At 44.9% G+C, this 27,314-nt stretch overlaps 1 protein-coding gene across 7 annotated transcripts in view; it reads left to right on the forward strand.

Annotated features, from left to right (window-relative positions):
* Positions 1 to 27,314, forward strand: part of LOC128351531 (calcium-activated potassium channel subunit beta-2) — a 504,933-nt gene that overhangs the window by 332,167 nt on the left and 145,452 nt on the right. The window lies entirely within an intron of this gene.

Below are 27,314 nucleotides of genomic sequence, written 5' to 3' on the forward strand. Positions count from 1 at the left end.
CCCTGCCTCAAATCTTTCACTTTGCCCAGCACTTTCAGAACTTTTAACATATTCCTTTCTTTTGTATGTGTGTGTGTCGAGATTGTATCTGCCCCCATGATAGCTGGAAACCTTTGGGACTCAAATGGGGAAACCCAGCCTTCTACCCAGGATCCATAGAGTGTGTGGGGAAAGTGATAAAAGACCTATTAAATGAATGGAGCAAGCACAGTTTGCACTAACAATTCAGGGGTATTTTTTATTTTAGAGGAAGAAAGGAGGAAAGGGGAGTGGGGTAGATGAGAACCTGAGCTATAGATTGTCTGCTCTATTTATCACCATCTAATAACTCCAGCCTAACCAGGGCGCAACAGAAACAGACTGTGAGTGTTCATTTTTCTAGGGGGGAAATATACTGCCACTGCCAGAGGGGGTGGGAGGATTGATGGACTCATGGCAATGGAGAAAATAATGATGTACTCCCTCTCTACCAAAGTGCCTGAGGACAAAAACCAAAAGCCAGAAGAATAAGGATGACTGTACCTTTCATGCATTCAAGAAGTTCCATTGATCTAGGGTTATAAGAAGTGGATACAAAATTCAGTGTTGCAAGAAATCTTCAATATTTGTTTTACCAATATGCATTAATGTATTCATATTTCAAAAAAAACACCCCAAACACCACTATTTTTCTGAGATTATATAGCCACAATTTACAGTAATGTATGGTATTTGCTAACATAAGGTTTGGTGAGGTTCAGAAGTTTGGGACCAAACAGTAGCCTGGTTCACACAGTCATTAGATTAAATGTGAGTTACCAACATTAGTGTGATTGTGTGAACTGGAATCTAAAATTCATCTTGGGCCATTAACCATTTTGGTATGGGTTCACACAATCAAGCTAATGTCAGTAGCTCACATTAAACCTAGATTCAAATGATTGTATGAACCAGGCCTGTATGTTAGGGATGTGCATGGAACTGGCAGGGAGTGGCTTGAGGGTGGCGCTGCAGTTTAAAAGGGTCCGGCATGGCAGCAGCATACCTCCCTGCCATCCTGTTGCCTCGTCGCACCAGAAGTGACCAGAAGTACCCAATGTTTGCACCCACACCAGGTACTTCCGGTTTAAAGAGGCAATGGGGTGGCAGGGAGGTATGTTGCTGCTCCGCCAAACCCTTTTAAACTGCAGTGCTGGCTGTGGAAGCGTGGCGGGAGCGGTAAGAGCACCCTCCCCTGCCCTTAAAGGTATTCCCCCCCCCCGCCTTAGAACCGTCCAAACCATCAGTCTTTTGAACCTGTTTGGAGGCCTGTGAAGGACCTCTGAACAAGTTCATGCATATCCCTACTGTATGTTACGTTGAGGCTCCTGAATCAGAACTCCGAATGTAATTTTTATCTGGCAAATGCAATTGTGTGAGGGTCCAGACTCCTGCCTGAAACCTTGGAGAGCCGCTGCCAGTCAGTATAGACAGTACTGAACTAGATCGACCAATGATTGGACCAAAGAACTAATGATTGGACGCAACCAATGAATGCAACCAATCAACCAATGAACTCAGCCAATCAACCAATGAACCAATGAACCAATGATTGGACCAATGAACCAATGAACCAATGATTAGACCAATGATAGGACCAATGAACTAGATGGACCAATGATTGGACTCCATATAAAGCAGCCTCCTATATTCCGATGAGAGAGGGGTCCAAACCTTTTCTTCTGCACCAATTCCCCAACTGCCATCACACACAAAGCTTCTATTAGCCTATGGAGAAACTTACAAGCATACATTTCCCCCCTGTGGTTATTAGCCTCTATTGGGCACGATTTTGATCATGGCCACAGCATGGGTGGATACACCCACCCACCACAACCCTAATCTAAATCAAGGACCTCTTTGCAACTGCTTTTGCAAGGAGTGAATTATACTGGAAGCTCCACTCATGGAGCACCAACAGAATGTGTAGTTTGGTCTTCATATGGCTATTTTTAAAAAGAGGACCAGTACATTGAAGTCTGACACTTGCTCTTAGCTATAATCATTAAATAGATCTTCATTAATGATAAACATTGTTATACTAAATGCTGAAACACAGGAATCTGCCTTATACCGAGTTCTTATACCGAGTTCTATAAGGAAGCTGCCTTATACCGAGTTAGACTCTTGGTCCATCAGGCTCAATACTGTCTACACTGGCTGGCAGCAGCGCTCCAAGGTTTCAGGCAGGAGTCTTTCCCAGTCCTACCTGAAGATGCCAGGGGTTGAATCTGCAACCTTCTGCATGCAAAGCAGATCCTCTTCTACTGAACTATATCCCCAAAGAGGTATATTTTTCTCATCATGCCCTACTTGTGAGAAGATTCCAGTCTGGCTGGCCACTCTTGGAGACAGAATCCTGGACTAGATAAAGCCTTGACCTGATCCAGCAGGAAAAAATTATTACATTAATTCTCTTGAAAACTTACAGATAATAGAGAAGGCAAATAAGCTATTCTCACGACTAGGAGAAATCAGGCTAAGGGAGCCTAGCCCGATTTCTCCTGGTTGTCTGCTGCCATGGGAGCCATACAGTTTATGGCAGCAAACTGCCAAAAGTACCCTTCCCCCTAAATGAGTTTAGCGAAGTGAGCACCCTGCTAACCCTAATTGGTTGATCGTGTGCTGCCGCGGCGCAGCTCCACACCACAGCAACACACAAGGAGACCCCTGCCAGAAGGCTAAAACATGCCTCCTGGCCCCAGGGGCCTCTCTGGAATGCTCCGCGCGCTCGCGCAGGGCATTCTGGTAGAGGTCTGCACGGAACCGCAGAGCTGTGGTCTGGCACTGGGGTGGGGGTTCCTTTCAGGGCGGGGGAGGGTTTACTTACCTCCCTGCCGCCCCTTCCCCCGCTTGGCTGCAAAAGGCTTCAAGAAGCCTTTTGCACGTGCACACGTCGCACGCACGCTTCACATCTCCACGATGTGCATGCGCGCAGCCACACACGCACGTGCATGTTGCGGAGATGCCTCCCTGCCGCCCCTTCCCCCGCTTGGCTACAAAAGGCTTCAAGAAGCCTTTTGCGCGTGCGCAGGTCGCACGCGCACTTCACGTCTCCGTGACATGCACATGCGTGTGTGGCTGCGCGCATGCATGTCGTGGAGACGTGAAGCGCGCGTGCGACGTGCGCACGTGCAAAAGGCTTCTTGAAGCCTTTTGTAGCCAAGCGGGTGGAGGGGCGGCAGGGAGGCATCTCCGCGACATGCACGTGCGTGTGTGGCTGCGCGCATGCACATCGTATCCTGCCACCCCAATTACTGTGATTACCACCACATCGTATCCTGCCACCCCAATTACTGACGAAAATACGTGTGCCGGAGGGGGGAAAGCGGTGAGAGGTGTAAGTAAACCCTCCCCCCACCCTTACAACCCAATCTACCCGAACCCTGAACCGCCCATGTCTGGACCGGTCCGGAGGCCTGTAGAATGGCCTCCGTACTGGTCCGGGCACATTACTACATTCTGGAACCTCCAGGGGCCGGCAGGCCCCCAATCCCTGCTGCGTGAAAAAACTGTGTGAAATTTGGGGCAAAATGGAAACAGAGATCTATCCATCCCTGGAATCAGTCACTCCACGTTAAATGCTGTAGTCAGATTTTCCTTAGTTCAGTGGGGTATGCAAGTCTCCATGAACCCAGTGGAGTTTCAGCAGCAGCAGTGTTTGATGACTTGGACTTGGAATGTGTTTGTTCATTCTCTGTTTTCTTACAAAGGTCACAAGGGAAAGCCTGGAAAAACAGCTAAAGGGTACTCTAAATGTTGAAGTTATTAGGCAGGCAGGTGCAAATAAAAGGGCCATTTCAGCAGATGGAGAACTGGAGGCACTTCTGCATCTGCAAAACATTATTGGCATTTGACGCTGTGATAATTGCTTCATAATGTAAGCAATTTTATTACGAAGGTGAACATTGCAGACGATTCATTGCATAATGTATCATCCCCGAGTTCCAGGTTCAATACTCTGACTGTTGTAATTTCCTAGAGCAAAATAAATGAAGATTGCAATATGCTTGAACTTAATTTATGACACAACACGTTGCATAGTTTAAAAGTGAGAGTTCATGAAAGGGTCAAACTAAACTCCAGAGGTAGGTGTGTGCATGCATGTGTGTACAGCAAACATATCTATGATGTAGAATCCAGTATTTATACCACCGGTATATACATACCACCGGTATATAAATATTCATTGTAGTATAAGAGGATGGGCTGCAATGCTGTGATTTCCTGTGTATGCTAATGTCCTGTTCATTAACATACACAGGAAGGCAACACAAAAAGACATTGTGGGGTAGGAGTTTTATTTCCATCTGGCTTCTCCGCACCCCTCACTTCTTCTGACTTGGGAGAGGGGCTTGGGCTGCGGTTGAGATTCTGTCAATCCTCCCTTCTGACTGCTGCCTGTTGCTTGCTTGCCTTAATTGCTAAAAACATCCTCCAGCTGGGCCACGTTTGTCTGATAAGAAGAGTTAGAGGCAGGCTTATTGGACTCTCTAAACGTCTGGCCCTTTATAAAGGTGGGCAGCACGAGGGACACAGCCTGTGGGTAGGTGGGCTGCCTGTAGGTAGCCACTGAAGCCGGCTGCCAAAGGAGGTCAGAGCCCGGGGCTGGGGCTGAGGCTGAGGGCTGGTGCAGACTTTATTGTGTCTGCTTCCTAAAGGCGAGACTCCAGCTGCCCACGGTGCTACTGTTGTCAAACAGGTTGTTGGGCCTACTGCAGATATGTATCTTGGGCTGTCCAGAGATGGAGAGACAGGGGGTGAGTCCATGATGGCTACTACAGTGCTGGTGGGGAACTGACAAAAATACGGTGTTGGTAGATCAGCAGTCCACTACAGCGAAAGGGAAATTAGAAAGTTTATTTATTTAACATATTTTTATACCGCCCAAAACGTACGTCTCTGGTATCTGGTTTACAACAAGATAAAACATCAAAACATTAGTTAAAAACAAAAACAAGAAATTTAAAACACAACAATTAAAAAAAATTTTTAAACAATATTCTAAAACAACAATAAAAACAATCAAAACAATCAAAAGTTAATAGCTGTTTCTCCTTCCAGCTGGCCTGCCAGCTCTTTGACCTTGAGGAACAATGCACAGAACTTCACCTTGCTACTTTGTAATGCCAGGTCAGTCGAAAATAAATCTGAGATCATTCATGACTTGACTGTGGATGAAGTATGCATTACAGAGACCTGGTTGGGAGAGGCTAGTGGTCCAGTCTGGTCCCAGCTTTTTTATTTTTATTTTTATTTTTAACATTTTATATCCCGCTCTTCCTCCAAGGAGCCCAGAGCGGTGTACTACATACTTAGGTTTCTCTTCACAACAACCCTGTGAAGTTGCTTCTCCTGGTGGGATACCATATGGTGCAGCAGGTGAGAGGATGTGGGCTGGCTGTGGTCTACAAGAATGCCATCTCGCTTACCAGCGTCCCTGTCAGGTAATTGGCCTATTGGCCTATATTGAATATGTGTATCTAAGCCTAGGGACCAAGAATAGACTGGGACTTCTGTTGGTGTACTGATCACCCCGTGGTCCAACAGAGTCCCTAACTGAGCTGAATGCACCTCATTGTGGAACTGGCGCTGGAATCACCCAGACAATTGGTAGTGGGGAATTTCAATGTTCATTTTGGGACGAGGTCTTCTGAAGCAGCTCAGGAGTTCATAGTGGTCATGATGACCATGAGCATCCCAAGTGGTCTTGGGACTGACGCATGATGCTGGTCACCTGCTCGATTTGGTCTTTTGCTCTGATCAGGGGGGTGTTCCATGGGTAGGGACTCCTGTTATTTCCCATTGCCATGGACGGACCACCATCTGGTTATGGTAGGATCTGCAGCCACAATCCCTCTCTGAAGGGGTGAAGGACCTATTAGGCTGGTCCGCCTGAGAAGGTTATTGGATCCAATAGGATTTCAAGAAGCCTTGAAAGGGTTTCAAGTTGTCTCTTCTGATTATTCTGTAAATGCTCTGGTGCAAATATGGAATAATGAACTCACTAGAGTAGTTGACACAATCGCTCCTAAGCATCTTCTCTGACCTGCCTCAGAATTAGCCTCATGGTATTCAGAAGAATTATGGGAGCTGAAGCAGCAAGGTTAGATGACTGGAGCACAAGTGGAGAAATACTCAATGCAAATCCAATAGATTACAACACAGAGCACATTTGAAGATCAATGCTCTGGCAATATGCGTGGCAAAGAATCAGTTCTTTTCTGCCTGCATTGCTTCTGCAAATTCACGTCCAGCGGATTTGTCTAGGGTTGTGAGAGGGCTAGTATGTGCCCCCTCCCCCTTGAACTCAAATGTGGAACTTTTGATCACCCACTGTGACATTTTAAATTACATTTTTGTGGATAAAATCTCCTGTTTTGGGGCCTAACTGGATTCCACATTTATTACAGAGTCTACTAGTGAGGTGTCCAGCAACTTCTCTTATGGGATCAGTTTTGATCACTTTCAGTTTGTGACTCCTGAGGATGTGGACAAGCTGCTTTGGACTGTATGTCCTACCACCTGTTCTCTTCACCCTTGCCCAACTTGGCTCATTTTATCTGCCATAGTACTATCAGAGGGTCTGTTATATATTATAAATGCTTCTCTGAGGGAGGGCAGGATGCCTCCTTGCCTTAAGAAGGCTATTATTGGACCTTATTTGAAGAAACCTACACTGGATCCCTCAGAGTTAGCCAATTACAGACCTGTCTCCAAACTTTCATGATTGGACAAGGTGATTAAGAGGTTGGTGGCCTCTCAGCTCCAGGCAATCTTGAAGGAAACAGATCATTACTTCCTATTAGAATGGTCTGCTCGAAGAGGTTATTGGATCCGGTAGAATTGGATCTGGTTAGCATACTGATAACACCCTGCACCAAATCCCCTGATGATCTCTCCCAGTGTTTTCATGTAGATGTTAAACAACATCGGAGACAATACCGAACCCCAAGGGATATTATACGAAAGTTCAGATTTTGAAGAATAGTCTCCAAGAGACACCATGTGGAATCTGACTGTAGGGTAGGAGTGGAACCACTGCAAAGCAGTGCCTCCCACCCCCAATCCCCTCAGACATTCCAGAAGGATACTATGGTCAATAGTATTGAAAGCTGCTGAGGGATCCAAAAGGACCAACAGAGTCACACTCCCTCTGTCAATTACCAATTGGAGATCATTCATCAGGCCAACTAAGGCAGTCTCCACCTCACAGCCCACCCGGAAGCCAGTTTGAAATGGGTCTAGATAATCAGTTTCCTTCATGACCGCCGGGAGCTGTGAGGCCACCACCTTCTCTATCACCTTACCCAAATATGGAAGGTTGGAGACAGGCCTGTAATTATTTAACTCTGAGGGATCCAAGGCAAGCTTCTTTAGAAGCGGTCTAACAATTGCCTCCTTAAGACAAGTAGGCATCCTGCCCTCCCTCAGAGATCCATTTATAATCTCTACCAGGCCCTCTACCACAGCCTACCTGCCAGATAGTATAAGCCATGTCAGGCAAGGATCAAGAGGGCAGGTGGTAGGCCGCACCATTCCAAGCAACTTGTCCACATCCTCAGGAGTCACGAAGTGAAACTGATCCAGGATCATCACATAAGAGTAGCTGCTGAACACCTTGGCATCAGACACTGTAACAATTGTGGAGTTTGAATCCAAGTTTGAATCCAACTTCATCAGGTAATGGCATAACTTCCCTAAATGCCTAAATGCCATAACTTACTGACACAGTAATGGGCTGGATGAGTTGTAACAAACTGAAATTGAATCCAAATAAGACGGAGGTACTGACTGTGCAGGGTCAGAACCTGAGAGATGGCATAGATCTGTCTGTTCTGGATCGGGTTACACTCCTCTAGAAACAACAAGTATGTAGGTTGGGAGTGCTCCTGGATCCAAAACTCTCTTAGGTTGAGGCAATGGCCAGAGGAACTTTATATCAGCTTCGTCTGATACGTCCGCTGCGCCTATTTCTGGAGGGAAATGACCTTTAAAACAGTGGTACATATGCTGGTAATGTCCAGGTTTGACTACTATAATGCATGCACTCTACATAGGGTTGCCTTTGTATGTAGTCTGGAAACTACAGACTCCACGAGGGGCTGCCTTTCTATGTGGTCTGGAAACTACAGTTGGTGCAGAATGTGGCAGCCAGATTGGTCTCTGGGATAACCCGAAAAGACCATATAACACCAATCTTAAAAAAACTGCATTGGCTGCAAATATGTTTCCAAGTGAAATACAGAGTGCTGATTACCTATAAAGCTCTTAATGGCTTTGGCCCAGGTTATTTAAGAGAACGCCTTATTTGTCATGAACCCTCCCGCCTATTAAGATCATCTCAGGACATTCGGTTACATGTACCTATTGCATATTTGGTGGCTGCTCAGGACCAGGCCTTCTCTGTGGCTGCCCCGGGGATCTGGAATGCACTCCCTGTTAAAATCAGAGTCTCTCCATCTCAGGTGCTGTAGCCTTGCCTCATAAGGAAGGTGCTCTAGGCACCTGATCATCTTGGTTGCCCTCTTCTGCACCTTTTCCAGTTCTACAATGTCCTTCTTTAGATGTCATTGACCAGAATTGTATGCAGTACTCCAAGTGTGGCTGCATCATAGTTTTGTATGGATTGATTGCTTGATTGATTAAATCAATCGCCATCAAGTCAGTGTCTACTCTTAGAGACCACATAGATAGGTTGTCTCCAGGATGATCTGTCTTCAACTTGGCCTTTAAGCTCTCACAGTGGTGCATTCATTACTGTTGTAATTGAGTCCATCCATCTTGCTGCTGGTCATCCTCTTCTTCTCTTTCCTTCAACTTTTCCCAGCATTATGGACTTCTCAAGGGAGCTGGATCTTCTCATAATGTGTCTGAAGTATGATAGTTTGAGCCTCGTGATTTGTGCCTTGAGTGAAAATTCTAGATTGATTTGTTCTATGATCCATTTGTTTGTTTTTCTGGCTGTCCATGGTATCCTTAAAAGTCTTCTCCAGCACCAAAGTCCAAAAGCATCAATGATATTTCTATCTTACTTCTTCAAAGGATAAGGGCATTATAATATTAGTAGTTTTATTTTCAGTCCCCTTCCTTATGATCCCTAGCATGGAATTAGCCTTTTTCACAGCTGCTGCACATTGAGTCGACACTTTCAACGAGCTGTCCACCATGACCCCAAGATCCCTTTCCTGGTCAGTCACTGACAGCTCAGATCCCATCACTGTATACATGAAGTTGGAGTTTTTTGTTCCAATGTGCATCACTTTACACTTGCCAACACTGAACATTTGCCATTTTGTTGCCCACTCACCCAGCTTGGAGAGATCCTTTTGCAGCTCCTCACAATCTGTTTTGGATTTCACTACCCTAAATAGTTTGGTGTCATCTGCAAATCTGGCCACCTTGCTGCTTACTCAACTTCTAAATCATTTATGAATAAATTAAAAAGCACCGGTCCCAGTGCAGATTTCTGGGGGACCCCACTTTTTACTTCCCTCCATTGTGAAAACTCTCCATTTATACATTTATTATTCTTTCTATCTATCTATCTATCTATCTATCTATCTATCTATCTATCTATCTATCTATCTATCTAAAATATGTCTATACCACCCGAAACATGTGTCTCTGGGTGCTTTACAATTTAAATCATTTAAAACATTAAATCAATTAACAATTAACATCATTTAAAAGATTAAAAATGTTTAAAACCCAGTATTAAAATTATTTAAAACTATAAATCTAATTAACATACCCTTTGTTTCCTGTCCTTCAACCAGTTACCAATCCACACATGTACTTGTGAGGCAAGATTTACCTTTGAAGAATCCATGCTGGTTCTCCCCCATCACGGCCTGTTCTTCTATGTGCTTTACAATTTTATCCTTGAGAACGCTTTCCATCAATTTGCCTGAAACAGATGTTAAGCTGTTAGACAAAAGCCTGTAATTTCCCGGATTGCCCCGGATCCCTTTTTGAAAATTGGTGTTACATTTGCTACTTTCCAGTCCTCAGGTACAGAGCCTGATTGTAAGGATAAATTTTATATATATATATATATATATATATATATATATATATATATATATATATCTCAAGGAGGTCAGCAATTTCACATTTGGTTTCTTTAAGGACTCCTGGATGGATGCCGTCCAGCCCTGGCGATTTGCTAGTTTTTTAATTTATCCAGATTGTTTAGAACATCATATCTTGTCACTTCTATCTGACTCAATACTTTAGCCTCCATCCCCGAAAAGCCTGGCTTAGGAACCAGTATATGCTCAGTATCCTCTGCCGTGAAGACAGACGCAAAGAACTCACTTAGCTTCTCTGCATCCTCCATATCCTCCTTAATAATCCCTTTCACTCCCTCATTGTCTAACGGTCCAACCGCCTCCCTGGCAGGTTTCCTGCTTCTGGTGTGGTTATTTATTTATTTATTCATTCATTCATCATTCATTCATTCAATTTTTATGCCGCTCTTCCAAAGATGGCTCAGGGCAGTTTACAAATAAAACAAAGACAGTTAAAATCAATCGACAATTAAAAATATAAAATACCCTAAAACAAACAATAAAACAGTTTAAAACTGTGAAAAACAGGTACATTAAAAACGCTTTATAACAATTTAAAAACCCTGGAAGGCCAGGCCAAACAGATAGGTCTTAAGGGCTCTCCTAAAAACCAATAAAGAGTTTGAATTACGGATTTCTGCAGGGAGCGCATTCCACAGTCCAGGAGTGGCTACAGAGAAGGCTCGCCTCTGAGTCACCACCAGATGTACCAGTGGTAACTGGAGATGGACCTTCAGTTAACAGAAGTTTTTGTTATTCCCCTTGATGCTTTTAGCTAAATGTTGCTCAAACTCTTTTTTTGCCTCCCTTATTGTCACCTTGCATTTCTTTTGCCAGAGTTTGTGTTCCTTTCTGTTCGCTTCATTTGGACAGGCCTTCCAATTTCGGAAGGAAGTCTTCTTCTTTATGGCTTTCTTGACTTTACCTGTTAGCCATGCTGGCGTCCTCCTGGACTTGGTGGTACCTTTCCTCCTTTTTTGGTTGAGGTCTGCAAAAGCCATCAGTCCATTGCTACAGTAATGGTGACACTGCTTCCACAGACATCAACCCTGGATGGCTTCCAGGAGTTGGGAGAGGCATGAGGTAATTGTAGGAGGACTCCTCCAGAGTTAAATTGGTGAGAAGGAGGAGAGGAATATAGGAACATAGGAAGCTGCCTTTTGCTGAGTCAGACCATTGGTCCATCTAGCTCAGTCTTGTCTATACAGACTGGCAGCGGCTTCTCCAAGGTTGCAGGCAGGAATCTCTCTCAGCCCTATCTTGGAGATGCCAGGGAGGGAACTTGGAACCTTCTGCATGCAAGCATGCAGGTGCTCTTCTCAGAGCGGCCCCATCCTAAGGAGAATATCTTGCTGTGTTCTCATGTAGTCTCCCACTCAAATGCAAACCAGGGTGTACCCTGCTTAGCAAAGGGGACAAGTCATGTTTGCTACCCAGAAGACCAGTTCACCCAGAGTAGGGCCAACCTAATGGCAAAACAGGTTGTACTAATGGAGCTTGGAATTTCCCTACCCCTTTCATGATGGGGAGAAAATCCACAGGGTGCTCGAGGGCACAACTAGGGGAGGCTGCACAGCCAGGCACACACAGTGAATTATTCATAGTGCATATCATTATGCTGCATGCAGGGGATGCGAATTGGTGCTGATAATCCCTGCTGGGTGACCAAGAATACGATGAATGGTCTGAATATGCTGCAAGCCTTCTGCATCTATTTATAGCCACACCTGTAACTATTCTTTGTGCAACTTCTGTACCATTCATCAGGGTTCTCTTTGTAGTGATTATCACCCTGTTAGCTTATGGCAATTTCCCATGCTTTCAGTTCTTCAGTTGCATTGATTACCACATTAAACATGACTTGTCTTATGGGGCTGAGCTAAAAATAAAAGGGTTGTGTTTTCTGCAGCTGAATGGAATTATTTTTTCCCCCTGTAGATGCTACCAGAAGCATGTAAGGGAAGCTGACTTTTCTGCTGTCGTGAAATTTGCCCTTCAGGAGGTCCAGTTCATAAAACCACTTACACAAGCTGTGTTTTCTTCCTTTTGCTCCCACTAACCTCCCTCTGTAAGCTTATCTCAGACTGAGGACTAGGCAGGAGGGGTTTTCAGAAAAACCTAAAGGCAGAGGGGTGGGGAAATGGACTGTGTCATTTCATAAGCGGAGGGGTAGAACCAAGAGGCGATGGTGGGAATTCAGTGCCCTGTGGCAGAAAACACCCCCTCTAACTTGGATGGGATTCCAATGTCGCACATGAGCTTGCTGACCACGTGGATGACAGCTGGGTTGCATACAGCATTGGGATATATAAATAGCCACTGCCACCTTTTGCTGCTTTCCCCAAACTGCAGTGCTCTGCTGAGAGAGGAAAAGAGAGGGGGGAGATGAAATTGTGCACAAACATCATAAAAGCATCATAAAGCTCTCCTCCCGGAGTACAAAGACACAGGGAGGTTTCAATATCCCCACTGCCCCCATATTAATAAATCAATGTCACTGTTTGCCAGGAGCATAATGCAAGCAATATCAGACTTTAATTTTGACTTTTGTTCTTCTCATTTCAAACCTCAGGTCTACCAACATTGTGATGATGATTAAAGGGAGCAATGAGGGAGAGATTTGGTGGTTCCATTATCCACACAGGGACCTGAGGTGCATAAACAGGATGGCAAGAGCCATCCATCATGATGTGTCCCCAACATTTGGCATTCAGCATCCAGCACATCAATTGTGGCCATGGAGGTTCCACCTAGCTATCATGTTCAATAGCTATTGGTAGTTCTATACTTCCAGTCTTTATTGGGTTCTTTTTAAAAATAAGAGCATGCATTGTGGGGTGGCTGTGGAATCATCTCCAGCATCTCACCAGCTAAGCAAAAGGTCTTTAAAGACTTGGCCCTGTAAGCTTCCAGCAGCATCTGGTGGGCCACTGTGTGAAACAGGATGCTGGACTAGATGGGCCTTGGACCTGATCCATTAGGGCTGTTCTTATGTTCTTATGACCCCAGCAAATTACACAGATAGGTCTCGCATTTTTCACAGGCTGCAAAGACCCTCTTCAGACATTATGCTGTACATGCATACAGATGTACAGTATGTACATATGTACATGTTTTTTGTCTGAATTAATTTTAAACGTGAATCTGGGTATGGGTCTCCTCCAATGCAGGGTCCAGGTAGGAATTGTACTACTGTGTGTGCATTGAATATAATGTGTGAATAACTGTATGGACACACAGATTTATATGTGCATACAAAGTAGACAGACTGTACATGTGTTGAGCATAACATGTGAATAGGGCTAAATTCTCACATCTTCAGGCTGCTACTAGATACATTTTTACAGACAATGTATTGGGAAAGCAATGTTGCAAGAGGCCATCAAAGGCTTTAAAATATCATCATTATAGGCATGTACTTACTACCAAGTCCTGGTTGAGCACTACCTATGAAAGCTTCCAATTTCACATTCTCAAGCACTACCTGCCCTTGTACTAAATCATGTTATGGAGGAAGATCTGGAGTCCCAGCACAGGGTCTAAACAGCTTTTTAGCCTACTTTCCTTAAGGAGAGTAAGCTTATGAGATCACCCAGATCACATGGCCTGGACCAATCTGAACCGAATTTGGTACAGCTGTAGGGACACATAGGGACACCTCAAAAGCATAGTTCATGATGATGTCATCCACCCCAATTCAAGATGGTGGACACATGCATATTTGAGGCACAATTGGGCTAACTTGTGAATTGCCTAGCTGATTTGAACACAATTTGGAACAGCTGTAGGGACACATAAGAACATCTCAACAGTGTAGTTTGTGATGATGTCATCCACTCCAATTTAAGATGGTGTATGTATGAATGTTTGAAGTGCAAGTGGGAACCGATATGGACCAAATTTAGTATAATTGTAGGGACATATAGAACACCTCAACAGTGTACTTTGTGATGATGTCATCCACCCCAATTCAAGATGGCAGACATGTGAATGTTTTCAGCACAAGTGGGCTAACTTGTGAATCACCTAACCAATTTGAACCAAATATGGTACAGTTGCAGGGATAAATAGGGACACTTCAACGGTGTGGTTTGTGATGATGTCATCCACTCCGATTCAAGATGGCAGACACATGAACGTTTGAGGCACAAGTGGGTTAACTTGTGAACTGCCTAAATGATTAGGACCAAATCTGGTAAACTTGTAGTGACACATGGGGACACCTCAACAGGGTAGTTTGTGTGATGTAATGAAACCCAATTCAAGATGGTGGATGCATGAACATTTGAGGTGGAAGTGGGCTAACTTGTGGAGATGGTAATTATCAATTAAGATTATAGTGAAAGGAAAGTAGGCAGATAGGTTCTTACCAGAAATTCTTGTTCTAATTGTCCCTGAGTAAAGGTTGAATTCTGATCCTGTTCAATGGGAGACTATCAATATGGTATTGTATCTCCAATATTTCCACTAGCTAGTAGAAAAGCATGGTATGGAGTTTATTTCCTTTGATACCATCCAGCAGACCTGTACCTTTATTTATAGTTCAGGACCATGGACAATGATCCTGAAGCAACTGATGAAGAAATGGCCATGAATGCAAAATTTAGGAGACATTTTAAAAACAAATATGGGAGGGTATATAATGATATGTGGACCTGTTTAGCAGAGAGGCCATAACTCAGTGGTAGAGCACACATTTTTCATGCAGAAGGCCTCAGGTTCCATCCCTTGTATCTCCAGCTAAAAGGATCTTAGGAAGGGTGGTAATTAGCTATATTAAATAATGTTGTGATTGAATGTAGGGCAACTTCATTTGTTCCCACTGTATAATGATACAAATGTAAGGACATAGGGACATAGGAACATAGGAAACTGCCATATACTGAGTCAGACCATTGGTCTATCTAGCTCAGTATTGTCTTCACAGACTGGCAGCAGCTTCTCCAAGGTTGCAGGCAGGAATCTCTCCCAGCCCTATCCTGGAGAAGCCAGGGAGGGAACTTGAAACCTTCTGCTCTTCCCAGAGTGGCTTCATCCCCTGAGCAGAATATCTTGCAGTGCTTACACATCAGAGTCTCCCATTCAAATGCAACCAGGGCAGACCCTGCTTAGCTATGGGGACAAGTCATGCTTTTTATTTTAAAAGGAAGGGAGGCAGATTTCCCTGGAACACATAGGGAATTGACCCAACTGGTACCCAATACCGTAAATCAACATGGCACACAACTGTCAGTGTGATGCCAATTGAAAAAGTAATTCATTTATCTGAATCCTGGTTTAATCAAAGAGATGAAGGCCATAGCCTCCATCTCAGTGAAAGAGCACCAGCTTTGCATACAGAAGGCCCCTCAGCTCTTGCCTATGGGCTTCCCAGAAGCATCTGGTGGGCCACTGTGTGAAACAGGATGCTGAACTAGATAAGCCTTGGGCCTGATCCAGCAGGGCTGTTCTTATGTAGGTTTCATTCCTGACATCTCCTGTTAGGGCTGAGAAATCCCCTGGAGAGCTACTGCCAATCAATCTAGACAGTACTGAACTAGATGGACCAATGGTGTGACTCAGTATATGGTGTGACTCCGATAGTGACCTGCCAATGTATCCAAAAACAGGTGTTTAAACCATCTAAGCTAGGGGTCATTACCACATTGAGAGTTTTGATTCAAGTTGGAATATGGTGCCACTCTCCACTTCCCAGCAACCACAAAAAGTGGAGTGAGACCAGACTCACTCTCATTTATGGTGTCCCCTATAGCATGACTGCAATTTCTTCTCCATTGTCCTAGACCATCTAAGAAAAGTCTTAAGAAAAACGCTGAAGTGGTTGTGTACTTGATACATGGGGAGACAGCAGTTGCTGGGTGGGCACAGAGGTCTCATAAGAACAGTACAATTTCCCTGCTGCTGAGGGCAAGTTGTTCTTCCATCTCTCAAGCTGCCATTTAGCATCTGCCAACATTTCCCCCCTCCGTGGTACAAAAAGGAAAGGTCAGTTAATGCAGACAGGTGCAAGAGTCACAAAGGAGGAGGCTGACGATAATGGTTAGCTATTTAAATTTCAGCACGAAAGGAAACAGAATTTGGGCTGATGTGAACCTATGAGCCTACCTGTCAGGCTGAACCAAGGGCATCAGCCTTTAGATACCACGGGCTCAAAGCTGGGACCAAGAATGTCTGGCAGTCAACCAGGAGCCAAGGATCAGACGATTAGGTGAGAATCTGTGTCATACCAAAGGTTGAAAAACCGGTAGACTGACCAGGATCACACAGCAAGGCCAAGAATAAAGTCCAAGGTCAAGCCAAGTAGACAAATCAGAAGCCCAGGGGTCACAAAGTAAGCCAGTGTCAAAAAAGCCAGAGGGGAAAATCAGATGCCACCAAGAAGACTTTGAAACTGAAGCAAGGCCTGCCTCCGGCATGAAGCCTCTTATAATCTTCCTGCTGCAAGGGGAGCTAATAGTTGATCTCATGAGGCGGGGCTTACTCAAAAGGGACAGATACATATAGTAACTCAGCCCAGGTAAACTATGATACTGCTTTATATTAAATCAGCCATCAAGGTCTGTTTAGCCTAATACTACCTGATCTGATCAGTTGTAGTTCTCTGACATCCCAAGAAAGGGTATTGCCCAACCCTGCTGCCTGAGATACCAGGGTTCAAATCTCAAAATTTGTGCATGCAAAAATCTGCTCTACCACTGAGCTACAATCCCTCCCCAGATTTTTTTTTTAAAGATACAGACTCCTACCATTGTTCCTGGAACCACAGTGTTAGCCACACTCCACAGTGTGAAGGGCTACAGGCAGGATATATGTTGTATCTCACAAGTACTGGGAACAATACGTTCGGCAGAAGTCTGATGAAACTGGTCAAGAGGGCTTTAAGCTACATCCTGTGGGGGTTGATGAGAAAAGTTCAAATGTAAGTACAGAACAAAATACTGAAGATAGCGATTTGGTGCCACAGTAGAAAATGGGGGAGTTGTGGAGTTGCCTAGCAAAACCCACCCCAAAAAGCAGAGAACACAACATGGCTATATACCACTGCGCAGATGATGGGAAATACAAGATGAACTTGAACTCCGAGTACAGGAAGGTAAATACAACTTGACAGGTATAAATGAGCCTTGGTGGGTTGACCCCAGGTTTGGAATGTAGCAATGGAAAGGTATAATTTTGTTCAGAAAGGAGAGGTGCAATAGGGAAGAAGTAGAATTATATGTTTAAAAATGTATAGATACTACACGAACATCCAAGAATGTGAACATGGTAGCCTAGTAGAGAGCATCTGGGTAAAAATAATCAGAGAAGGCAATAAAAACAACATTGTAGTTGGAGTCTGTCACAGACTCTCATCCCAAGAAGAACATGTGGGTGGTGCTTTCCTAAAACAAATGGTAGATTTTTCAAGAAAGCAAGTATTAGGAATTATGGGAATCTTCACTGTCCTGATATCTGTTGGGAGATAAATACCACCAAACATTGCATCTCCAACAAATTCCTGACATAGGAATGGGGCCATAGCTCATTGACAGAGCATCTGCTTTGCATGCAAAAGGCCCCAGGTTTGATCCCTGGCATCTCCAGATAGGGTTCAGAAAGATTCCCACCTGAAACCTTTAAGAGATGGTCCCAGTCAGTGTAGACAATGCACTGAACTAGATGGACCAAGGGTCTGACTTGGTATAAGGTAACTTTCTATGTTTCTATGACATGCTTTTTTAAAATTGTAATTTTTTTAATTTTAAATTTTAATTTTTTTAAAAAAAAATTGTAAACCGCCCTGAGCCATTTTGGAAGGCTCAAATCAAATCAAATCAAATCAATCAATCAATCAATAATGCTGACAATTTCCTCTTTCAGAAGTTGGAGGAAGGAACAAGGGATTGACTGTCCTTGACTTAATCCTAATCAATAAGGAATGGTTTGTCAAGGAGATTGAAGTAGTGGGAACATTGTGGGGAAGTGACCATGTATTGCAGGAATTCTTGATCTCATGGAACTGTAATGTTTAGCATGGTCAAACATATACCTTGGATTTCAGGAAATCTGATTTTGATGAACTCAGAAAAGTGCTAAGCAACATTTCATGGCTAGATAAATTAATGGATACAAGATCCAAAGATGGGTGAGATTTCTTAAAGAAAGAGTTCATAAAGGTCCAGTCACAAACCTTTTCAACAAGCAAAAAAGGATACAAGACACCTTAAAAAAAAAAGACAATGTGGCTGCATAAAAAGTTTAGTAATGCATTGAAAATAAAAAAGGATATCTATAAGAAATAGGACCAAGGATTAATTCAGATGAGCAGTCCAGGCTTTTAAGCATAGCGCCAGGAAAGCAACAACCCCCAGTGTGGTTTAGTGGTTAGAGTGTTGGACTAGGATTACGGGGACCTGAGTTTAAATCTCCATTCAGCCATGAAACTCACTGAGGCTATTCTCATGATGGGGGGAAAAAACAAGCTAAAGGAGCCCAGCCCAGTTTTCTCCCATTGTGAGAACCACCAGGCTCGCAGGCCAAAGAAGCCCTCCCCTTAAATGGAGTTAGCGGAGCGAGTGCTCCGCTAACCCTGTTTTCTCAATCATGTGCTCTGTGCCATGGTGACTTGGTGACTCTCACGGTTCATTATGGGATTTCCAGGGGTTGGGATGATGCATCTCAGCCCCTGACCCTCCACTCTGCCTGGGACAGTGGAGGATCATCTGGGCACGTGGTGAGCATGCTCAACAATGGAGGGGCGGTTGTCTGTGGGAAAGGTAAGTTTAAGTAGTCTTCCCACCACCCACCCAGTAGCCCTCTCTTACAGTCATGAGAATGGGCCCACTATGTTTGCAGTAAGGGAAAGAGGAATCAAATGGTTGCTGTGTTGCTGGGTATGTATGTATTTATTTATTTGAAATGTTTGTCTCTTTTGTCTCTTACTCCCATGGGAATAACCCTCACAATAATCTTCAGTAAGGATGGTGAAATGTTAACAAGCAGCATAAATGTTAAGGAATCAGGTTTGCAGTTCAAAATTGATATGGAGTTGGTCAGCAAACACCAAACTACCTTAAATGAATTCAGGTATTCACAGCGGGATGAATTTCATCTGAGGGTATTAAAAGAACTTGCTGGTGTACTCTCAGAACCTCCATCTATTGCTGAAGACTGAAGATCAGCTAAGGTTGTTCCAACCTTCAGAAAAAGAGGAAAGGAGGATCTGTGAAACTACAGACTGGTCACTCTGACTTTGCTACAAAGGAAGATACTGGAAGAGATTATAAATCAGTCACTTATAAGTACCATAATAACAGTGAGGTGATTAGTAGAAGCTAGCATGGATTTGTCAAGAACAAATTCTGCCAGATGAATCTTATCTCTTTTATTTTAATTGGGTTACTATTTCAATGGATTGTGGAAATGCATGTAATTTTTCCTGATTTCAACAACACATATAACAAACTCCCCCTGACATTTTAGTTTGCAAACTAGTTAAATGCAGTCATAGATGATAAAACTAACAGATGATAACACTGTCACAAACTGGTTGGGCAACTGTAGTCAAAAAGTGCTCATTGTCAAACTGAAGTCATTATCAAAATGGCCTCTTATCAAACTGGAGAGAGGTTGTGAGTGGAGTGCCCCAGGGCTCTGTCCTGGACCCATTATATTTATTAGTTCTGATGGAGCGATGGAGGGAACCCTCATCAAATATGCATCAAAATTTGCAGATGACACAAAACTTGCAGGGATAGCTAACACCTCAGAAGACAGGAATGAAATTCAAAATGACCTTGATAGAATGAAAAAAAAAAATGGGCTGAAACATAAATTCAACCAAGATCAATTCAAAACTCTGAACTTAGGCCAAAAATAAAATAAAATAAATCATTCTAACTGGGCCGGGCACAGAGCATCTGAGCCTCTGGCTGGCGCACCCACTGCTGCTGCCTGTTTCTCTCGCCCCCGGTGGTGCACCCTGCTTTCTGGCCAGCCAGCCTGCCTCTTCTCCCCAGCCCACTTCTCTCCCCCCCCCATGCTTTCTGTATGGCGGACCAGCCGGCCAGCTTCTTCTCCCCCCACTTTTTGCCCCCTCGTGCTTTCTGGCTGGCAGGCCGGCCAGAAAGCTGGCCCACTGCCACCTCCTCCCACCTCCCCACCCATTCCAGGCAGCAGCTGCTTCCTCCCAGCAGCTGGACTGGCCCACTTCCACCTCCTCCTCTTCCTCCTCACAGCTGGGCCAGCCTGCCACCACCTCCTGCTCCTAGCAGCTGGGCTGACCCGCTGCCGCCGCCGCCACCACCACCTCTTCCTCTTCCTGGTAGCCAGGCCGGCCCACCACCATGTCCTGCTACCCGCTGTTTTCTCCCCTGTCCTGTCCCCATCACTATCCAGGCAGCTGCCCACAACTCTCGCGAAAGCTGCCACACATAGGATTAGCGGCGGGTACATTTAAGAGAATTAAATAAATAGATGCACAGGTAAAGGGTAGGGGTATATCTAGCCTGTCAAAAGCCATGAACAGGATGTTGAGATTGCCTTCCATCATGAACGAAACATGAGCCAGCATTGTGATGCAGCTGCAAAATATGTTAATATAGTTAGGCTGCAAATCTTCGTTTCCAGGTCACAAGAAGTAATTGTTCCATTTTATGTTAGTCAAACCTCATCTGATGTACATTTCTGTGCACTGCACTTTAAGAACAATGTACTGTACATACACTGGAACATGTTCAGAGAAGGGCAACAAAAACGGTCAGTGGCCTGGAAAACCGAACTTATGAGAAAAGGTTGAACAAATTGGGTAACCAGTTTAGCCTGGGGGTGGGGGAAGAAGACTGAGGGGAGACATCCTAGCATTCTTCAAATACCTGAAAGTCTACCACATGGAAGAGTGCAAAGACCTCATCTACCCAATAAGGCCGGACAAGCTCTAATGAGCTTAAATTACAAGAGGGTAGATTTTGTTTGAGCTTTAGGAGAAACTTCCTAACCATAAGAACAGTTCAGCGATGGAACCAACTACACAGTGGGGTTATGGACGACCCTTTTTTGAAGGTTTTCAAGCAGAGTCTGGACAGCCATCTGTTGGGGATGATCTAGCTTTGGCTTTCCTGCATTAAATGGAGACTTGGACTAGATGGTCTATAAGACCCCTTTACTTCTCTATTTCCCCCTGCCAACCAGAAGAACTGCAAGGACTGGAATGAGGCTAGGAAGGGTGCAGGGCCTAAACACTAAGCTATACAGTTTGGGATGGAGGGGCATTCTTTGCAACATGGTTGTAGATATTAGGGAGGTTCACACATTAGCTGCATTTGCATGTAATGGGAAACTGGAGTTGAAGGAGGCAGAGGTTGACAAACCTGTACATGTGAATGTGTGAAACCCTGGTGCCATCTGAAAAAGACCAGTGGTTTCCCTTGCCAAACTCCAATTTGGAACCTCCGATTGTAGTGAATTTCACCACTCATACCAAAGGTTTCCAGCTGCCTGCTGTATGTCTGAATGTAGAACTACAGGCTGCGCTGGCTGAAACCGGAGTTGAGGGAGGACGTTCCTCCCTTTCTCTGGCTGTTATTGGCTGTTGGGGCTGCCCTTCCTACCAGAAGGAAGCCTGCACAGCCAGTTCCCCTTCCTCTATGCAGTCCCCCTGACTGCAGTATGGCTCCAGTCCGTTTAGTCCAAATGCGGACAGGTAAACTTGGTGGGGGAAGCAGGATCACGGGTCCATTGGACCCTTGGTTGCATGTTATATGCAAATGAGGCAGATGGTTACTAGGGTAGGAGACGCCCCCTACCCTAGATCGGGAGCTGCATCTACTCCCAATTTGTGATCGTCTATGAATACAAAACAAGCTTGGAGACAGGAAGCTTGCTTGTGTGTTAAGCCCAACAGGGCAGGATGAGCATGCCCTACCAAGATGACCTGGTTTATTCGGGGGTGGGGGTGTCCCAGTTTTTTCCAGGCTTTCACATCTCTAGGTAGGAGGTGTCTCTTACTCTAGTAATCATCATGTGAACCAACCTATTATTTATGTATCATTGTAGTCATTAGTTCTGCAAGCTCTGATGACTTAATTGGTATGATGGAGGTAATAAAGCTCGTTTTGGATATTAAAATCTGCATCCTTCTCCATTGTCTGCATCCTTCTCCTGCATCCTTCTCCTTCTCCCTGTCTACATACCTCTTCATTACTTCATATATGAAGGGTTACACTGAATTTTCACAGGCAAACATTTTTGACACAAGAAAGATATCTGAGAAATTTCTCTGATTTTTGTTTTCCTTAGGAGGAGCCATGAAATTCTCTTTTGAATTTTACTATGGAGAAAAATTGGTTCCAGCCTTAAAGATTGCTTTTTGGGGTGCCTGAGAGTTTGAGGTTCCTCCCCCACTCCTTTGCCCTCTGGGCAGTTGCTCTGGAACATTTTTTCCCCCATCAGCTGAGCAGAGTCTTCATCAGAACATGATCCCAGCCAATCAGGGATCATGTTGCAAGGATGCCAATGAGCTAGTCAAAGTTGACATGGTGACAAGCTTTCTGAAGACAAATTAAGCCAATGCAGAGAGAGGGCAGCATTTCCTTTATCACATTGCTCTCGCTATGAATGGGGAGAGAAAGGGAACACATTGGGTGACTGAAGAAAAAGTTATTACCTTGCACCATTCTGCTCCCTGAGAAGTTACTATGGTCACCTTCAGGCGTAACACCAAACCGGAGGCAAACATGGCAGAAGTTCAAATTTGTGGTTGTATGATTGTGTGAAACCGCAGTTCCATCGCCCAACCACAGGATGCATTTTGACCCCAAACCTGAATTTGAACCTCCAGTTTGTAGTGAGTTTTGCTGTTGAAACCCCAGGATCCAAAGGGCCATTGTTTTGTCCACATTCTGCTGCCGCCGTAACCTGGGCTTTGTGCTGTGACTGCTCCTGAAACCATAGAGAGGGCAGCTCAGAGCTAGATACGTGTCAGCTCTATGCCGGCCACACTGGCTGCCTCTCTGAGCAGTTGCCCCACCCTCTGCCATCCCTGGATTTCTCCTGTCATTGCCTGGTATCACCATGTCCCAAGCTTTAATGTATTTAAAGGGGGAGAACCACAATGGAGAAAGCCCACCACCTGTCTTATGGTCCCCGCTTTGGCGATCCATACAAAAAGGATGGGATGACAAGATGGGCACAGCAAGAGAGTTTCCAGCAACTGAGGACTGTAGAAACATGTGCATATGCACATGGAGCCCCAGTGACACCAGGAAGTGGGAACTTGGTTGTTTCCCCCAAAAAAATGCCAGGGGAGTGATACCACGTCACTTGGCAGATATACCAATGTGCCGACCCTGCATGGAAACCCCATCCATGGAAAACTTCCTGTTGTGCTGTCATATCAAGAAAGAGACAACACATACCCTCACAAATCTCCTGTCTGCATCTGTTCATTTGCTTGGATTACTTGAGCAACCTGCAACACACACCTTGGCCTGTTGCCTAGCATGCAGGACCTTTAATTGCAGTTTCCATACAAGATGTTTTGACAGCTTCCATCTGGGGAAGAGGAGGGGGCACACATGAGAGGAACCCTTTCATTAATAACACACCTGATCAAGTGCAGCTGCCCAGCAAGGCATCCTTTCTAAGATGTAGTGTGCGGAGTCTGGTTGGTCAGCAGGGCATTGATTTCTCTGAGTGCCTGAACAGTGTCTGTATTATTATGGTTCCTGTGGATGCTGCTGCTCCCGCAAACTGTATAGAGTGGTCCCCTGAAGGCTGCACATATATGTATGTATATCCAAATGTTCAGCCATGGTCTCTGGCTTGGAGGTGCCCCAGACTGGTGTAGTACCAAAGGGAAGTCTACCCTCAAAGGGATAACCCAAAGTCTGGGTTAAAAGATAGCCCCTAGAATCCTGAAGTGGTTCTGTTCTATTTTTTGTACCCATTTGTAGGGAAAGGGGGCCTTAGCCCCTTCCCCTTGGGTGCAAGCTGGCAGTCTCAGCCACACCTCATGAGAAGAATCATTCTGGGTGGTATTTGGACAGGGACAAGCTTGAACACCCAGTGTGATAACATGTGCAATAGATGCACACTCCCTTCTCCCAAAGAATGCTCTCTCATGAGTGTAACAGTGTGACATGGAGACACACATATGGATTGGAGGGCAGTTTCCACACAGTTGCTAGATTGAGACAGTTGCTCACAGTTTCCACACAGTTTGAGACAGTTTCCACACAGTTTCCATTGAGACAGTTTCCACACAGTTTCCACACAGTTGCTAGATTGAGACAGTTGAGGCAGTTGCTAGATTGAGACAAGCCTCGGGGAAGGGTACCTCAGCAACACCTTTCCTGGTCCTGGCAAATATTGCAAACCAGGAGTCCTGATAGTCTGGTCTCAATGCAACACATACCCATCGGGGGGGAGGGCGGTTTGCCCTGCTTGGATGCCAGCCTTGCCAGGGATCACTGAAATGGGGGCCCTGCCCCAGGAACAACAGGGACCCTGGCCTAGGATGCCCCACAGTGGCTGATTTACATATGCCACAATGCTGGTCTCAGCTCATCTGACTGTGGATATGGGATCCATCCCCAGTCTTTCCCAACTCTATGCACCTGAAACCACTCACACACATAGAGCAGACTAGATTCCTTGGAAGTCTGGAAGGCTTGAGTGTAGGTAGGAAGGTATGGAGTATGAGTTCTATTATTAACCAGAGAGATCGGGAGCTCTACATCAGTGGGGGGCCCTAAAGTTGGATGGCCTACCTCATGAGAGTGCAGTCCAATGAAGACCCAAGGCTAATGAAGCCTCTGGTCCTCCTCAGTGGACTGGCCCTTTCATGAGAGGGCTAATCCCTGGAGGACAAGCCAACACGAGGGCAGGAGTGTGTTGTGGCTTCCTAAACTTCTTGGTCTGGGTCTACAAGTCCAAGAGCATCCTTTGTCACACTGGACCAAACCCCAGGGTCTTTTGCCTGCCCTCATATGCATACTCCCTTCTAGGAATTCATGAAATGGTTAAAATGCCTTTTCCCTGCTGAGGGTGGGCGATTAATGCCAAAAAGGCACGATCGCATGGGGCACAACCCCTTGAACATCATAGCCAGTGGCTGACACCCTGCTGATGTCCTGACACTTTGCCCACAGTATGGTGTCACAAGTGGCACAGGGCTTGCTAGGATGCAGCCTCAGGGGGCCAGGAAAAAGGAGGGTTCCCTCTTCCCCAAAACCAGAGGTTGTGAAACAGTGACTGGATAATAATCTGTGGAACGATTCCCGGGTTCACAGATTAACCAAAGGTCCATCTACCCAAGGTTTCGCGCTAAGTCCGAAGGCACCCTAATAGTCCAGAGGAGTTGAGAGGGGAAGTAGAGTTAAGTAGTTATTGTGACCACTGTTGCTGTCTCTTAGCAATAATGGTCACAGCCTGCCCCCACAAATCACCAACGATAAGGGCTCTTTACATTCCCTGTGAAAAGTTAGGAGGTCTGTACTGGCTTAACCTTGCCTATTGCAAGCAGAGGTCTTTCAATCCTATTGGGGAAAATAAAGAGTCAGACTTTGGGGGATGATATCATGGCGGGAGTAAAGCCTGCCCACGCTCACCTCAGAGTAGCTATCACCCCATTGAACATTAATGGTTCACCAAATTCAATTACATAGTTGATCTAATCACTTGCTATTCCTGACTATTCCCCTTCCCTTTTGTGTCTCAGATTGTAAACTACAAGTTAGTTCCTGTTGTGGCCAGAACATCAGGCCCAGCTCTCTATGCCATCACTGCCTCAGATCAGGATGATGGTGGTCAGAAGCAGGGCCTTCATTGTTACAGCCCCTAGACTTTGGAATGCCTTGCCTATTAAGCGGAGGAGGCCAGGAAGGCCCCCATCTTTATTTCACTTTCATGAGGGTTGTAACATTTTCAAACCTGTGTGGTTTTGGTTGCTTTTGTGGTATCGTAGTTTGAGATGTTCTAATCCTGTTTTTGTTGTGTTCTGTATTTTTTAAAAGGGATCTTTTGTTGTAATTTGTTGTCAGCCAGTTTGAGCAATGGGGGAAAAGTGGCCTAAAAACTAAAATGGCTGACATCCTGACTAAGACTGTGCACATGCAGCAGGATTCAGTGCTAATGTGGTAGCAGGTTTCCCAGTTATTGCATCAGCGCCAATACTTGTGTATTTGATTGTGATTTTAGCTTATCTCCCCTTCATCTGGGAGTGCCCTGCACTACATGAAAATATGTCCCTGAGAGCTGTGCAGTCCTCAGCGACATATTTTTGGGTTGACCATGGCACTTCTGGAGGGAGAGTAGATCAGCAAAAATTACTTCCCCCACAATCACCATAGTTACATTAGTAGATGTCTTCTGCTTCATGGGCGTGACTCATCTAGTACATGTGTCAGCCATCATGTGTCCAATTTCTCCCTCCTGCAAAAAAGGGGGGCAAAGAAAGGCAGGACCCATGTTCAGGAAAGGAGAGAAGGGAAAGGCCCTTTCTTAATGAATCCACCAATCACTCAAGTTGGGTTTGTATGGCTTCTCTTATGGCAAGGGTTCTCAAACTTGGGTCCCCAGATGTTGAGAACCCCTGTCAAATGCTAATGCTTGGGCCATGTTTGCTTAACCTCCCACAGTGTTTCAGCTCTTAAAGGCACAGGAGTACCACCCTGACTGGTTCTGGATATTTTCCTCTGTTCTGAAGGCTTTGATTGCTAACACTCATGCCGCCTACTTGAAACCAAAGAGTTTTTAACCTCACTTTGAACTAGCTTGATGTGACAATACAACTTCTCCTAGGCAATGGCAGTCTTTAACAAAGCAAACATGCAGCCGAGAGGCATATTGTAGAGGCTGTTATTATTGTGCTCACAAAGGAGAGGTCAGCTGGTGTTCTAATTGCTCAGGAAGGGGGTTACTAAGCAGCATCTCCTAACCCAATTGTTGTTCCCCCAGGGATGTTGCCATATATCCACACCTTTGCACCTGCTGTCAGTCTTACTCAAGCCCCAAACCAACATGCCTTGTTGCTGAAGACACTGCCTTGTTTCCCTATAAGAACCCAAAACAACATCACTCTTTGTCTTCACCTATTGACCTGGCAAACAAAGATGCTATTTGCAAATGCTATTTTAACAATGCTTTCTAGTGAACAAATAATGGTAAGCTAGCTATACATCCTTTTCCCCCACTCCCCACAATCTTCTTATTAAAAAAGAAAAGAAAAGCTGGTTTCCCCACCCA

Source organism: Hemicordylus capensis, chromosome 3 (assembly GCF_027244095.1).
Source record: "Hemicordylus capensis ecotype Gifberg chromosome 3, rHemCap1.1.pri, whole genome shotgun sequence".
NCBI classification, from domain to species: Eukaryota; Metazoa; Chordata; class Lepidosauria; order Squamata; family Cordylidae; genus Hemicordylus; species Hemicordylus capensis.